Source organism: Girardinichthys multiradiatus, chromosome 8, assembly GCF_021462225.1.
Source record: "Girardinichthys multiradiatus isolate DD_20200921_A chromosome 8, DD_fGirMul_XY1, whole genome shotgun sequence".
Classification (NCBI taxonomy): Eukaryota; Metazoa; Chordata; class Actinopteri; order Cyprinodontiformes; family Goodeidae; genus Girardinichthys; species Girardinichthys multiradiatus.
This window is the reverse complement of record NC_061801.1, coordinates 6,091,089-6,106,274: the sequence shown is the minus strand read 5'-3', so window position 1 is coordinate 6,106,274 and position 15,186 is coordinate 6,091,089. Positions and strand designations below refer to the sequence as shown.

Here is a 15,186-nt window from a genome sequence, read left to right as displayed (position 1 = left end):
GCCCGGTTCAGACCCAGATAAACCATTAGTCCATGTTGATTCAGTTACAAATGGAAAGCTGACCGTAAAACCTTCCTGAGCGAGCAGATCTAAGTTGCTTGTTGCCCTGCCTGGAGAAATCTACCATTAGCTCAAGCCTCAATACCTAGCCACTGAACCCACTTCACCAAACAAACACACACTTGTCTCTGATTATACTTTTAATCTGACAAACAGGCCTCACTGGATCCTCAACGGATTCCCACTTACTGAAAATGATTATGTTCACACAAAAGTCAATGTTGAAATATGAAACCTGCAAAACCAACAACAACAATCGACGGACGGATGACATTTAGACAATGGGACAGAAAGTCTGGACATAAAATGTTTATTTTCTCCATATTTATCCAGAGCATTAAAATACTTCGTATTCGAATCGTATTCTATACTCTTCAAGGCTGTGGAGGAACTGTGTGTTGGTATAAACACCTCTCAAAGCTGTGTCCTTACCAATGCTCCCATCCATTTCACATCAATAACAATATATACACACAGTGTGCCTTTGTACGAATAAACAGCAGTATTACAGAATCATTTAAAGATGGTGCAGACGAGGAAGACACAAAGGAAGGATGCAGCGGCAGCCTGTTTCTCTGACCGGCCCCAGTGGTATGTTTAGTGTCAGTACAAACAAATGTTGCATTCAATGCCATTACTGAACAATTAGTGTTTAGTATTATGGAATGAGATGAATTACTGTCTGTATTGTTTCTGCTTTATTTGCCCTTTACATCCCACACTTGAGAGAATATTCAGGCTTTTCTTTTAACAGTGTAATCAGTATAAATATAGTTATATTTTTGGGAAATAAAGAAACTCATTTTTACCATGAAATAAAAAAAGATTCTACTTTATGTACAATGTTTAGACATATATTTAAGTATAATTCTTATAAAAGGATATATTCAGCCTCATCCATCTTAAATGTTATATATATGAATGTCTCCTACAAACAGACATGAAGTAACTACAAGACCTTAGCCATCTAGTCATGAATGAAATGTCTTCAGTGCATCCTTGAACTGTGACACAAATAAAGACAATGTGATCAACAGCAGTCTGAGCGGCACACACAAACATCCACTGAAACAGGCCATGCTCTTCTTATTGGGATTTGTTTCCAAAGGAAGAATTAGCTGCTCATTAAGAGCAGTTTACACTGTCACATAAAGCTGTGATTGGATAAACTGTTTTAGCTAAAAACGTTGGCGTCTCCAGCATGCTCACCAAGAAGAACTGTGTCACCCCAGGTCATCACATCCACAGTCGGTGAAATACTACGAGGAGATTAAGAGGTGAAGGGAAATAAAAACTCTTCCATGTTGCCTACAGAGATGAGACCCACTGTTGCCATGGTAATTGCTTCTGTGGCTATGGGCTGTGTGAGAACAATAGCGTGAAGACACAGATGAGATGTTCCAACGATCTTGCTGCTCTCCAGGAGGCCTTTTTGGATATTATGGCCATCATCTAACTGCTTTCCAAAACCGCGCACGAGATGTTTTATAGCTCCTTATGTGGTCATAATAAAGATGCACATCGAAGGGGGAGAAATAAACAGAGATAAAAAAAAAAAACAGGCTTAATGAACTGAGAGGCACACTGTACATGCTGCAGCTTTTATGTAACAGGACATTTAACAAACCATGCGATTCTCGCCGCATCCTGGAATATTGTCGGCCGCGACTGGTTCCTTAGGATTTCTGAGGAAGGAGAAAGATGCAGCCAGGCGCTGCTGGTCTAATACACTGAGAGGTGATCATCAGTGGGTGTAACCACGCAGAGAAATGCAGGCAAGGTTTGGTAGTCTGCTGTTCTGGAGCATCAATCAACACAATGTCAAGAAGCAAAGACGACGCCGTTCACCTTCACAGAACACACTGGGGTCAAACGGTTTTCTTCTTCTACAGCTATGTACGAAATAACAGCAGTCCAGGATCACAAACCATATCAACTACCATTTGTGGTGGAAATTACATTTCTACACAGCTAATTTCCTAGAAGGTGTAGTAGAATAATAGAAAAGAGACAGCCCCCAACACTCATGATGTTTGTTCCGTTTTATTAAATCTTTTATTTAAAGGAGGTGTTCAAAATAATAGCAGCCTGGAGTTGTATCCATGAGGTTCATTCATTCTGTTGTCAAGCAGGTAGCCTTTATTTAACCCTCTGGTTATAGTGCAGTCCTCCCTGAAAAGCTGAGTACAATGGATCATTCCAGACATTACTCAGAAGACCATCATAGTTTGATTTATAAGCTGTTCAGAAAGGACTTTAGCACAGAAAACGGAAGGCTGTTCAGCTAAAATGATCTCAGATACGGCTTTTCCATCAGAGGGCTTCCAGTGCTGGTACTAGAGCCTGTTCCTAATGGGTTCTGCAAAGAAACCGGTTTGCTTTTTCATAACCTGAGAACCAAGTCAGTGCCGTGTCATTATTATAAACATCTCACCAAGTTAGTGGTTGATCCTCCCCATTTCATTCTGTGTTTTCATGAAGACAGTTTAACTCAGCTGTGTCCTACTTAAACTTCATGACAGGTGATAAACTGCAAGATAGAAGACCGTCAGCTTGAAGCATCTTGAAGTTGAGCTGACATCTTATTAGTGTTGAACTATAGTGTTTTAATTGTTCCTTTGTAATTTGACAGATCAGGAAGAAAACCAAATCTCTGAGTTTTAAACATGGTGCTTACAACATTTTGATTGGCTGCTGTTCTGTATAAGCCCACCTCTAGCTCCTGGCTAAAATGATTCCTTCCTCTGGTCCAGCAGCAAATTGGTGCCAGGGTCAGCATCCATCTTTTCAACGCCACAGCCAAAGTTTGGATTGGTGGACACAAAAACAACTGGTGCTAAATAAGCAGCAGCCCCAGTTTAACACTGGAACCAGTTTGGTGAAAAAGCCACTAAATGAAAACTACCATCTGATTGGCAAAGACTCAGCCAGTGTTCAGCTCCATAGTGATAAAAGACAGTACAGTTAGCTACGAGTACTGGAACAATTAGAAGATACCTATATGAAGCCAAGCTACTGACATGAAGCCGCTACAAAGTTCCATTGGTCCAGTAACGATGAGCATTATGGACCTGCCAGCCCAATCCTTGTATTTTAAATACATATTTTCATGTAGAATGTATTAAAAACGTGTTTAAAAACAATATTTCTTATGTAAAATGATTGCCAATATACAGAGCCTGCAAAAAAAACATGGTCGCACTGCAACATTGCACCTAATAGAACCACGAAACACTTCAGACAGACAAGACCAGAGGGGAGACACTTGGCCATAAAGCACACAGCAACATAGCAACAAGGCATGCTAGGGTTATTCAGCAGGAGAACAATAGCAAAAACAGGAAATAATAATGGCGCAACATCGGTTGAAAGAAGGAAAAGATCTTTATGCTCTGCTCTCAGACGTGCAACTGCACTCCAGCCTGACACCACCCAACACTTCAGTGTACATTTTGTGAAATGTTGCGGTTTCATTAAAAATCAAGAAATCATCTCAACAGAAATGTCATCGTGGCACATTACAAGCCATGTATATACCTGCATTATGCGATAAACTAAAGCAACCGGGTAAAGAAGAGCAGGCCGAAGTTCCCTAACATGGTTAAGAGACTAATAAGGTTACACAGGAGCTCTTTCCTAAGTGTTGCTGCTGCTAGGGATTGCTCAACAATCATGGGTTGGACATGCATGCAAGCTGCGTCTGAGTCTTTGCTATTTAAAAAGACATGGTTCTGGTTCTCAGTCCTCCGTGTCTTCATCTGATTACAGCCAGGTATTAGCAGAATTAGACTGCTAATGGGATTTAATTGTTGACACCAACCCTGATCTAGATCGTGACTTTACCTTTCCCATATTACCTGGGATTAATTAGAAGACATATTTTCTTGGAAAAAATAAGGGTGTAGATGCTTCTGTTTGTTTTATCTGGCAGTTAGCTAAACAACTGTAGCTTTCTGAAAGGCAGTTTTTTATTTTCCATTGCTCATTTCAAACAAGTACATAAGGCGCATTTCAACACAGACTTACAACATTTTTTTCCTGGAACTTTCATTATCATGAACATTTGTTTAGTGAGCGTTTCCACTGTGGAGTTGTAAAAAGAGCCATTATGTGGCCGGGTGCTAAGCGGTAGCTCCTCCCACTGCAACCGTGTTCATCGAGGTCCGAGTGTAAAAAAAAAAAGAGGCTCCAGTTGCAGAATGTCACAGAGACTACAGTGTATAATTTAAGGAGAGTCACTACAATCCACCGACAGTGTAAATGTATCAAATGTTAAAGGGATTACGCCTACGCTGACTTGTTCCATCGCTGCTGAGGTGACCGAGGCAGTGAGAAAAGCTCGAGTTGGGATTAAAACCTGGTGTCCTAGCCATAAACGTGTGGTCAGTTCACAGCGTTTACACTGTGAAACTTCATTATAATAGGGCCTGAACATTATCAGAAAAACATGATGTGTTAATATTAGTGAATGTTACAAAAACATATACAGTAAAAACTGTTAATGCCTTTCTGATTTCGGTTGATAGAAAACCTCAGACAATGCAGTCTATCCAGCCACAATAAGAATACTTTGCAAAAATATTTTTGTAGAGGATAAATGTGACTGGTGTGGTCTGGTTTCATTTTAATTTCATTTTCTCTCATTCATTTCTCATAGGCCACATTCTATGGCAAACCCTGAAGATTCATCTTCACATATCAGCACATTTTAGAGTAAAGACAAACATGGACTGCATTTTTATCATACTGTTTTTGTTCATGCAAAACAAAAAACAGCTGAAGGCGAGTTTCTAAACATGTAAAAAGTGGCTTCTGCTTTAGACTCCTCACTGATTCAGTTACAGACATGTTGAGACCAGAAGCCATTTGTTTTAGATTTCACGCACACTATCACCCATTCTCACTTCTTCCCTTCTTCTTTATCTCTCTTCCAGATGTGACGCATCATTTCCTCTCTGCTCCTGCACCGACACTAGGGCTCAGCCAAATAAACGGCCTCAAGTGCATCCACGCATGGCATGTGCACACAGCAAAGTACACAGGGCATACTTGTGTGCAGAATCGGTGCCTCGCCGACCTCTTGGCCCTCCTCCACCTCCTCCCACTACGCGCACACAGCTTTTCAACAGCAAGGACTGAATGTGCATGGGAAGCATTAATAGAGGGCAAAAACAGCCCTTCTTACATCACAGAGACTCAAGGATTAACCTTAATCTCTGAATCCTTCAACACTACCCAGCTAATTCAACAAATAGGCTCTTCTAGAGGTCTCACACACGCTCACCCACCTCTGGCTGAAATCAGACATGGCTTGCTGTGAGCTTTGTCTCATTAGTGAGATCAACCTGAACAATCTAAAAATACCAGGTTTGGTAGTTGAGCCAGCCTCTGTGTTCTGTCACCTGCACACACACACATGCAACAGTGGGCTGTGTGGAGCAGGACTGACTGCTTGGTTCCAACAGCCCTGGTCCACATCTGCTGACACTAAGAAACAAAGTAATCCCACTACCACCACCAGAAACCATCTCATTTAGTATTTCAGGCCAGGCAAAAACAAAACCTATGGTTAACTACTAATAGGCAGGGGCTGGTTACTGGTATCATCAAATGGAGGGATTAAAACGTTATAGTCTCAACTGTTCACTTTAATTTTAAAAGCTTTTATAATGTGATGCAAGTGAAAAGAGTTAGATGGACAGATGATGGATGGAAGGACAACTTAAAATACTTCAATCAAATTCCATACTTTTAATAATGTAATAATTTAGATGTTGCCAATTTCCCTAGAGAAGCACTGAAGTAACATGTGATGATGACACATTGCCATTTTTCCAGGCTGAAATGATTTCCTTAGGTTTTAAAGGAATGGCTTTACACGACTTTGGTGAGAATAGAACAGGATACCCATGACAAAAGCTTTTATATAGCCAGTCTGTTGAGTCATTTTCTCTGAGGTTGGCTTTAGGAGCTAGATTGAGACTTTTGACTCATCCCTCCATTGTTCTAACCATTCTCCTTCCCCTTCAAAGAGCTGCTGGTTATAGAAACTGGTTTAAGAGAACAGAAAACAAAAACCAATAACACAATGGATGTGCTGCACCCGAGTACAAAGTATTGGTCTTTATCTTCTCATTAACCCAGCCCATCTTACCAACATGTGTTGTTCACAGCCAGATCAACTTCTATCATGCCTGATGTAAGGCCAGAACACTTTTCAGCATAAATGTTTGCACAATTATGCATGCTATTAGATTTTTCATTGGCTATTTAAGTAATCAAACACATTATCGCCTTCTTTGAACTTTGCTTATCCTGAGCTGGTAATATGCTGTCTGAAATGCTTGTCTGTAATAATTAATAGAAATGGACATATCAAATGGTGTATAATGTACCAGGGAATATGAATCAGGATGTTTAGTCATTCTTTCATAATAAAGATAAACTCTAATTGATGTTTGCCAACTTCAACAACTGATAGTATGCTGGGATTAATTCTTTAGTATTTTTTTCTCGGTTGTTTCCATAGAAACACCAATAATTACTTCGTTAATGTTTCAAACTATGATTTATTAGCATGATTATAGTGTACTGCGTAGCCGCATACTGTAATTGCACCACCTAATGGAAGCGGAACAGTGAAGTAGCCTATATGATATTGGTCAGCTTTATTTTCAGAGCAATATGTGTTTGTGAAGACTAAACGTGTCATCACGTTGTCATAATCCATCCTAGAAACAAATATGCAACTAAACATTAAGTCATTAAGTTTCTTTTTAGTCCATAATAAATATCATGTGTGTCCTGAGTGATTTTTATATAGCACAGATATCAAAATCAGAAGTAGAGTTGAGTATTGGAATAATTGAAGTGATTTTTACAGTCTGAGCTTTGTGGATATGTCCTAATGTAGTGGACTCACACAGATACACTGATTAGATGGTCTTAGGGTTAGGTGATTAGCATTTGCACATTTCAGATAAACTGGTTTTGCCACAGTATGTGCACCTATTTAAAATTAGGCCCCTAAGCTTCAGTGCCCAGGGGCCCTTTACTGCCAATTGGTGGTATTTGCCACGATAGTGAAGTTGTTTGGCATCTATCTATTTACATGTGTGAGTTCTTGTATTTGCTGCTGAGTGAGAACCATTTTTCATATTTTAGGGTTAGGTATGCACTGGTAATGGTTAAGGTTAGGGGAAAGGTCAGGGTTAGGCCATAGAAATGAATGAAAGTCAATGCAAAGCCCTCAAAGATAGTAAAACATAGATGTGTGTGTGTGTACGTGTGTGTGTGTACGTGTACGTGTGTGTGTGTGTGTACGTGTACATGAAGTAACCCTAAAATACAACAGAGGGAACAAATTTCTGGCTTCTAGCAAAAATGTACTATAAACATTTTTTTTTTTTACTTTAAAAAGAATGTCAGTTTAAAATCCCCATGTTGTGGTCCTTTAGTCCCAACATGGGCCCAGCTGAACCACTTTCAGGACAAACTGACAAAATTATATTTAGAGCTTTTCAGCTGTCATTCAGACAATATTTAACAGAGAAAATGTAACATTATGGAAGGAACGACAAACAATCACATCCAAAACCTTTCACAGCTTTGCCCTTTGAATCCTGTAAGAAGAAATGTCAACACTGCTGTGTGATAAGAGCTTTATCTTCCTACTTTGCTTTGGAATGTGCTGTGAGCCGGAAACACAGAAATGGATATAGGGAAATAGAAGTAAAACTATAGCGTATTTAAATACAGAAATGCGAAGTCTATTGAATGAATAATTGTTAACTATCACAGAGCTCCACACTTCCCCAGCTTTTTTCCCCTTGCGTTTTGGGTGTTAGCATCTCTGAAAGAAAAAATCTGAACAGATCACTGCCCGCCAGGACATGCGGCCAATGATCTCCCTGTGATTGCACCAACATGCTTTTTCAGTTCTCTTCATTTTATTGCAGGACACATCCATAACTGCTAAATCACACATTTTTACAGGAACATATTCTAGTGTAATTGACTAGATTCCTCCCTGCTGATAAAGCGTATAGACGGGTTTTAACAATCATACCAGAACGTAACAGCTTCTGCTGATAAGAAGCAATGTTGGTGCTGTTCGGCTTCATACTGACTCTTTATGCCACCATGACATCTTCTAAAAAGACCAAGATTAACTATCCACTTTAATTTGTCAATTTACAAACCCAGGAGTTGACATCATAATGAATAATTATTTTTCTATAGAAAAATAAAAGAAAAAAAAGTCAAAATAAACTAAAATTGACACACAATGTCCCCAAAGGACGACTTTAGACATGCAGTCTGAAACATCCACGTAATAGCACAAAGTGTAAAGAGCTGCAAAGGGATACACGCCTACTTTCACTGGGCAAAAATGACCTCAAAATAACCAAGAATCAGAGCGCACAGAGCATGCACTTTGAGAACAATAAGATAAAGATCAACTCCATCACTGATGGAGCAGCTATGGTGTCCTGGCCTACACACTACTGTTCAGGTCACATCAACAGCATGAGGCTGTGTTTCTGTGGCAATACCAAATGTGGCCGACCATCTTTCCCTTTTCACAACGTAGGTTAGAGGATGGGTAAAGGACACCTAACCGTCTCTGTCCTCTCATGCCTTCAGACATGATCTTCTACACTAAAATGACTTAACACCTGCCGCACAGAGAGGGGTAAACACTTCCAGTATCCTGACTAGGTGAATTAAATGTAAAGCACATCAGGAAGTGTAGGTCAGCAGTTTGAGCAAACTAGGAATGGAGCAAGGATACAATTTCCCTGATCTGTTTGAATAATGTCTGATTTAAATAAAAGAGGATCAGTTCATCCTTCCAAGGTGCTGGAACCAAATAAACACACTGAGCAGCTGCTATTCACATCTTTAAGGGGTTGGTCCTTGGTAAAAACCACCCGACAGGAAATTACTTCAGTTGAGGCCTTCTAAAAGCAACAACCACTGGCCAGATTGTAGGGCTGGTTTAAGGCTAAATCCCATTTCCCATGTTTACCAAATGACAACAATGTCAAACAACAGCATGCATTAAACAACACGTTACAAATGCTGCGAGTGTGTGTGTGTATATATATATATATGCATTGTACTTATATAATTAGATAACATTTGTTGCAGTCTTATAATCTCTTTGCTCATATTTCTCTTTATTATTGTTTATAGACGATTAAAAAACAAATATGACAATGTTTTTCTGTATTGAATGATTTCAATACCTGCCATGATATTTTAAAATTAATCCAGTTCCATCTGATAGGCTGCTTTCCAGACAAGGTTAAATTAGCTTTTCCTTGAGACAACAGAAGCAGAAAAAGATGAGAGCAGCTTTAAGACAAACAGAAAACCAAATCCAACATCAACCAACAACATGAATCAAGTTGGTAATAACTAGCAACAACAGAGAAATGGTGACAGATTGCTACAGTGTGTGGATGCCACTTGGGTTTGATTATTTAAGGTAAAAAAGAACTTGTCTTCTAATAGTAGAACTTTCATGTACAAGTTTAGATTCGGGTTTAGGTGTTTTATGTACACAGTGGCTTGCAAAAGTATTCATACCCCTAGAAGCTGAGAGGCCTTCACAGAAGAGATGAGATGTATTTATAGCAAGGTTAACTGGGGTATCATAGTAAAAGGTGGATAGATATAAAACATAACACATTTCAATCAGCACGTTTAAGTTAGTGAATAAGCATAAAAACAAAAAGTCTTGTTTTTTTTTTTTTTTACTCCTTTGCATGGGGAAATATTTTTGTAGAGGATAAACGTGACTGGTGTGGTCTGGTTTCATTTTAATTTCATTTTTTCTCATAGGCCACATTCTATGGCAAACCCTGAAGATTCATCTTCACATATCAGCACATTTTAGAGTAAAGACAAACATGCATCTTTATCATACAGTTTTTGTTCATGCAAAACAAAATGCAAAGATGAAATCTGCTCCAAACCAAACTGAAAGAACAAATTAGAATAATTATTGAAAATCTGCCATAAAGTAAAAGCAGTTCCCTTCAGCATTGTGGGACATTTTGGATTATTAATGTACAAAACAAAGAAATTCTCAACTACAAATAAATGTATGTAAAAAAACAATTTAGTACTGTTTGGGGGTGCAAATATATTTCAGTACAAGCATAAAATAAAGCAAGTTGATGATAATGATTGTCATTTCTAAACAATGATTTATAAATAATGTTGGCCCCCAGGAGCCGCCTGATAGGCCACATGTATTGTTTTTCGTATTGAATCTTAAAGCCTACCTTCTGCATTCTTATGGTTATTTTCTGCTCCTCGATAAAATGCGGTGATTGTTACCCGGAACTAACTAATCTGCTGCTAAAGACACTGCTTGAAGAAACTTAATTTAAAAAAAATATTTTTATTATAGCACAGACAACAAGACAGGAAAAAAAGTCTGTAAATACAACATCTTTTCCTTTTGCTTTGCTTCTCGTCCATACTTATCCAGGCTGCAGAGGGACTCTGTTTTTATTCCAAAGTGACAAAACAGCTTTGTTCAGCTTGAAGCCAATATACGAGACAAAGAAATAAAAAGGATCATGTGAATCAGGGGACGACTTGACTGGGCTGCATTATACATACGCTGACCTTTACAGGGTCGCAGAGAGCCACCGTTTCTCTGTCTGGGGTGTGTTTGTGTGTACATGTACAGCACAGCGTGACAGAGACTCATCCTGAATCCATTCAGGATTCAGCAAACAATGTTAAGTATTCTACTGACTATGCTGCTCACTGGTGGTCATTAGTAAGTGTTAGCAGACACCTTGCAGCATTAGTTGCAAGTATGCAAATCAGAAATTTCTTCTAATATGTGTTATGATTTTATGAAGAGACGGCTACAGAAAGGGCGGAGGAAATAAGAAATATGCTCACTGTTCACTCGCTGCAGCAGTACTTTAATGGCGCTTGCTTTCTTTTCACGGCACATTTACAACAAAGTGTCAGAAATCAGAGTTAGAATTAGATGTTTGTGATGTTATCTTTGACTGCGAGGAAAAAAAAAATCTGTTCAACCGATAGGTATGGGGCTTGGTTATTGGTTGGAGGTGTGCTGAAATGAAACATGAACATTTTAGATAAACTGACTTCCACAGACTACATATAGCAGGCATTTAAAGTCAATCCTGAAGGATCAATGGAAGATTATAGTATATTCTGTATGAAAGGGGTGATCTAAGGAACAAGGAAAAGTAGGAACAAAGAGTAGGCATAGAGTTTGGCTTAAAGCCAAAGCAAAAAGACCACCAATACCATCCCCTTCTCTTGAGAATCTTGATTCCTTGGAAAGTGACAGATTATTTAGCTATACTGTTGGGTTTTTCTCTGAAAATAACAAGGCTCAGAGGAAATGTCTTTGATTCAGCAGTCCACCTAGTCTGAGCAACATCCTTCAAAGCAGACATCAAATTAAACCAGCCTTTAACATAAAGCTCCCAACTGATTCAGTTACCAGTGGACAGCTTTAAGTAGAACTGATTTTGTCAAAACAAATCAGTTACCTGCTCTATCGGCAAATAAACACACTCATTTAAAACAATGGGCTGACAACTGAACGTCACACCACTTTTTGTGGACTTAGTTGCAACAAAACTATCAATCCAATATGTAATCAAATACACATGAGGAGAGCTGTTATGACAAATAAAGCTATTTCTGACTACACTCAGCATCAGTGCACAGACACTAATGATTTTATCCTGCAGCCCGGTCTAAACAGGACCAAAAGGCTTTAAATATCAAGTGTTTTTAGGTTCTGATTCCACTTACAAAAAGACTGTTTAGGATCATCCAGTGACATCATCTAAAATCCAGAAGAAATCACATTTAAAGGAAGAGTTTGAAAAGATGCCCTAAATATTAGAATATTTTCATCCAACTCACTATAGCCTGCACCTGTATAGCGCTTTATCAAGTCCGCGGAGACCCCAAAGGGCTTTATACTACAATCAGTCATTCACCCATTCATACACACATTCATACACTGACAGTGGTAAGCTACATTGTAGCCACAGCTGCCCTGGGGCAGACTGACACAAGTGAGGCTGCCAACAAGCCCTCTGACCACCATCAGCAGGCGAGGAGGATGTCTTGCCCAAGGATACAACGACTGAGACAAAGAGTGGGGGTTTGAACTGGCAACCCACGGTTTACAGGACAAACCTCTACCACTGTCACCTTACAAATGCAACAAATTAGCACAATCAAACATGTTTTTTGTGTTACAAGTTACAACACTATCAAAGATACATTTGCAGATATTGCAATAGGTGCAGGAAAATATAGAAATACGCCAATTTGGAAATCTGTTCAATGTTTCTTTTTATTTATGTGGAAAATGACAACCTGAGCGTCCAATCTGCATCCAAACGAGGATGACTAAACAAAACCACATTAGCAATAGCATGCTTATTTCAAACCAACGAGTATTATTCACCGACCAACGCTCCTCACATTATCATCACAGCAGTGTTTGACTCTACAAATCAAGGATGTTTGGTCTGATGCATGTGTCAATACAAACACACTGCACTTGCTGTACCAAACACAGGATCTTATATTAGCGGGAAACTGCATTTGGTTTACAATAATAAAAAACAATACTCTGACAGGAGTAAGCATGGCCCTGCCCACAGCAAGACGTACAACCTAACTGGACACAATAAAGATCAGTTGCATATGGAGAGCATCTCTAAGACTCTCAGGAGAACAGAGGCCTGCATGTTGAAGCAGCAGCATCACATACGGTATGTGCCAAGTACGACTTCTACAAGACAACTGGGTGAAAATGATGCAGCTCGTAACAGATGGTGTGACCTTTACCGAGCCGGCAATTTTCAAGATTCTAACCAATAAAGGCTAAAAGCAGTGACATGCTTCATAAAACATCTTCAACCTGAAAAGACATTTGGTGAGGTTGCCAAAAAAAGAATAGAGAGGAGACAACTTTCTGCAGAAGTAGCAGGAGGGGTAAGCAGCAGATCCACATCGGAACATCAGCCCTAGCCACCAGATATCCTCTTTCTCACACTACTTTAACGAATGCATCAATGTTCCTAAAGGAACAAGGTGAGCATAATGCAGGCTCACGACACTAAATTAAAAAAGAATTTAAGACCATGGCCTTCAAGAGAGCAAAAAAGGAGACATCACAGAATACAGAGAGTCTGTCAAATGTTCAACCTCGAAATACACCCCCCCTTCATTAAATGCATCAAAGCTATTAACTCCATCTATTTTTGCTCTCCAACCACATCAGCATGAAGCATATGCTTTGATGCACTTTTTTTAGAGTTATTAAAAATCATATTTATTCATTTTTCCAATTTAATTAAAGGTTATGGGCACCTGCTTTGAAGCTTCATTGGGAATAATCCAAGTAATTACTTTATTTTCTTTTTTACTTAACCCAAATACTTCCAAAGAATGAGCAACACATTTTGGTGCGTTATAAAACTGGAACTGGATGAAATTTGAAGCAGCAGGTCAGACCTCCAGGAAAAGCCTGCTTAGTGCGTCTTCAGTCTATACAATCTGAATGGGAGAATCCTACATTAAATAAAACATTGTAATGCCTCTATTTTGTTTGCAAAATATCCTACATAAGGCATGGGAACGCCTTTGTTCACATACCAAGATCTGAACAATGACCTGAGTGGTTCCCAGGGGCCAAAAAAACAAATTTTTCAATGAGTGTGATTTTACCTATGGCTTCTACCAGTGAGTGAAAAATCAAAATGATCAATAAATTTGAAATGAATCTCAGGCAATGATATCACAAATCAAGTATAAAGAACACTATTAAAATGAAAAGTTATGAAAAAAGATTTGAAACAAGGAACATTCTGGAAACCTAAACCTTTTTTCCATGCTCAATTTTCTTCTACAAATTCAAATCAAATTTGTACTCGTAATCTTCCGCTTTATCTGGGACCGGGTCGCGGGTGCAGCAGACTCAGCGGAGACACTCAGGCGTCCCTCTCCCCAAGCACCTCCTCCAGCTCCTGCGGGGGGAGCCCAAGGCGTTCCCAGGCCAGCCGAGAGACATAGTCCTCCAGCGTGTCCTGGGGCGTCCCCTGGGTCTCCTCCCGGTGGGACGTGCCTGGAACACCTCCCGAGGAAGGCGTCCAGGAGGCATCCAGTATAGATGCCCGAGCCACCTCAACTGGCTCCTCTCGATGTGGAGGAGCAGCGGCTCTACTCCGAGCCCCTCCCGGATGGCCAAGCTCCTCACCCTATCTCTAAGGGAGTGCCCGGCCACCCTACGGAGGAAGCTCATTTCAGCCGCTTCTATCTGGGATCTCGTTCTTTCGGTCATGACCCAAAGTTCATGGCCATAGGTGAGTGTAGGAACATAGACCGACCGGTAAATCGAGAGCTTCGCTTTTCGGCTCAGCTCTCTCTTCACCACAACGGACCGGCACAGCGTCCCCGTTACTGCGGCAGCCGCACCGATCCGTCTGTCGATCTCCCGCTCCATTCTTCCCTCACTCGTGAACAAGACCCCGAGATACTTAAACTCCTCCACTTGAGGCAGGAACTCCCCTCAAATCAAATTTAATTCAGAATTTTCAGGTTTGTGTAAAAAATCATATTTATTTAGGTTTTGTTGAATGTCTCTTACACTGGACATCGGGCCTTGCTTCATTTCATGAGCATTTAAAATTGATCAATTCAATTTCACTTAATTTTTTTTATTTTTAAGACAATCATTTTATGAATTCATGATCATACAAGAAAATGAAATAAATTAAGTTAAAAAACTGTTAGATGTCTGAAGTACATCTGAACATCACAATATTGTTATAAAGCACAACATCTGATTTTTGATTATACTGAATTTTGTGTTCTTGATAGTGCCGTAAAGATGTGGGCCGTTTACCAGCAGTAAGAACAGATCATGCAGTGTAACATGAAGCAGTTTTTTTTGTTTTTGGCACAATTAAAAAGAAGTTTTCCATCCCATCTTTGTCTCCTGCACCGTGATGAATTTGCTGCCTCCACCCTCCTCAGCGTGGTTTTTGATATCATCATTGGGCCGGGGTTCAACATACTTTTCTCTTCTCTTTTTAT

At 39.6% G+C, this 15,186-nt stretch overlaps 1 protein-coding gene across 1 annotated transcript in view; it reads right to left on the bottom strand.

Annotated features, from left to right (window-relative positions):
• The window catches only part of grk3 (G protein-coupled receptor kinase 3), an 84,655-nt gene that overhangs the window by 35,491 nt on the left and 33,978 nt on the right, over positions 1-15,186 (bottom strand). The window lies entirely within an intron of this gene.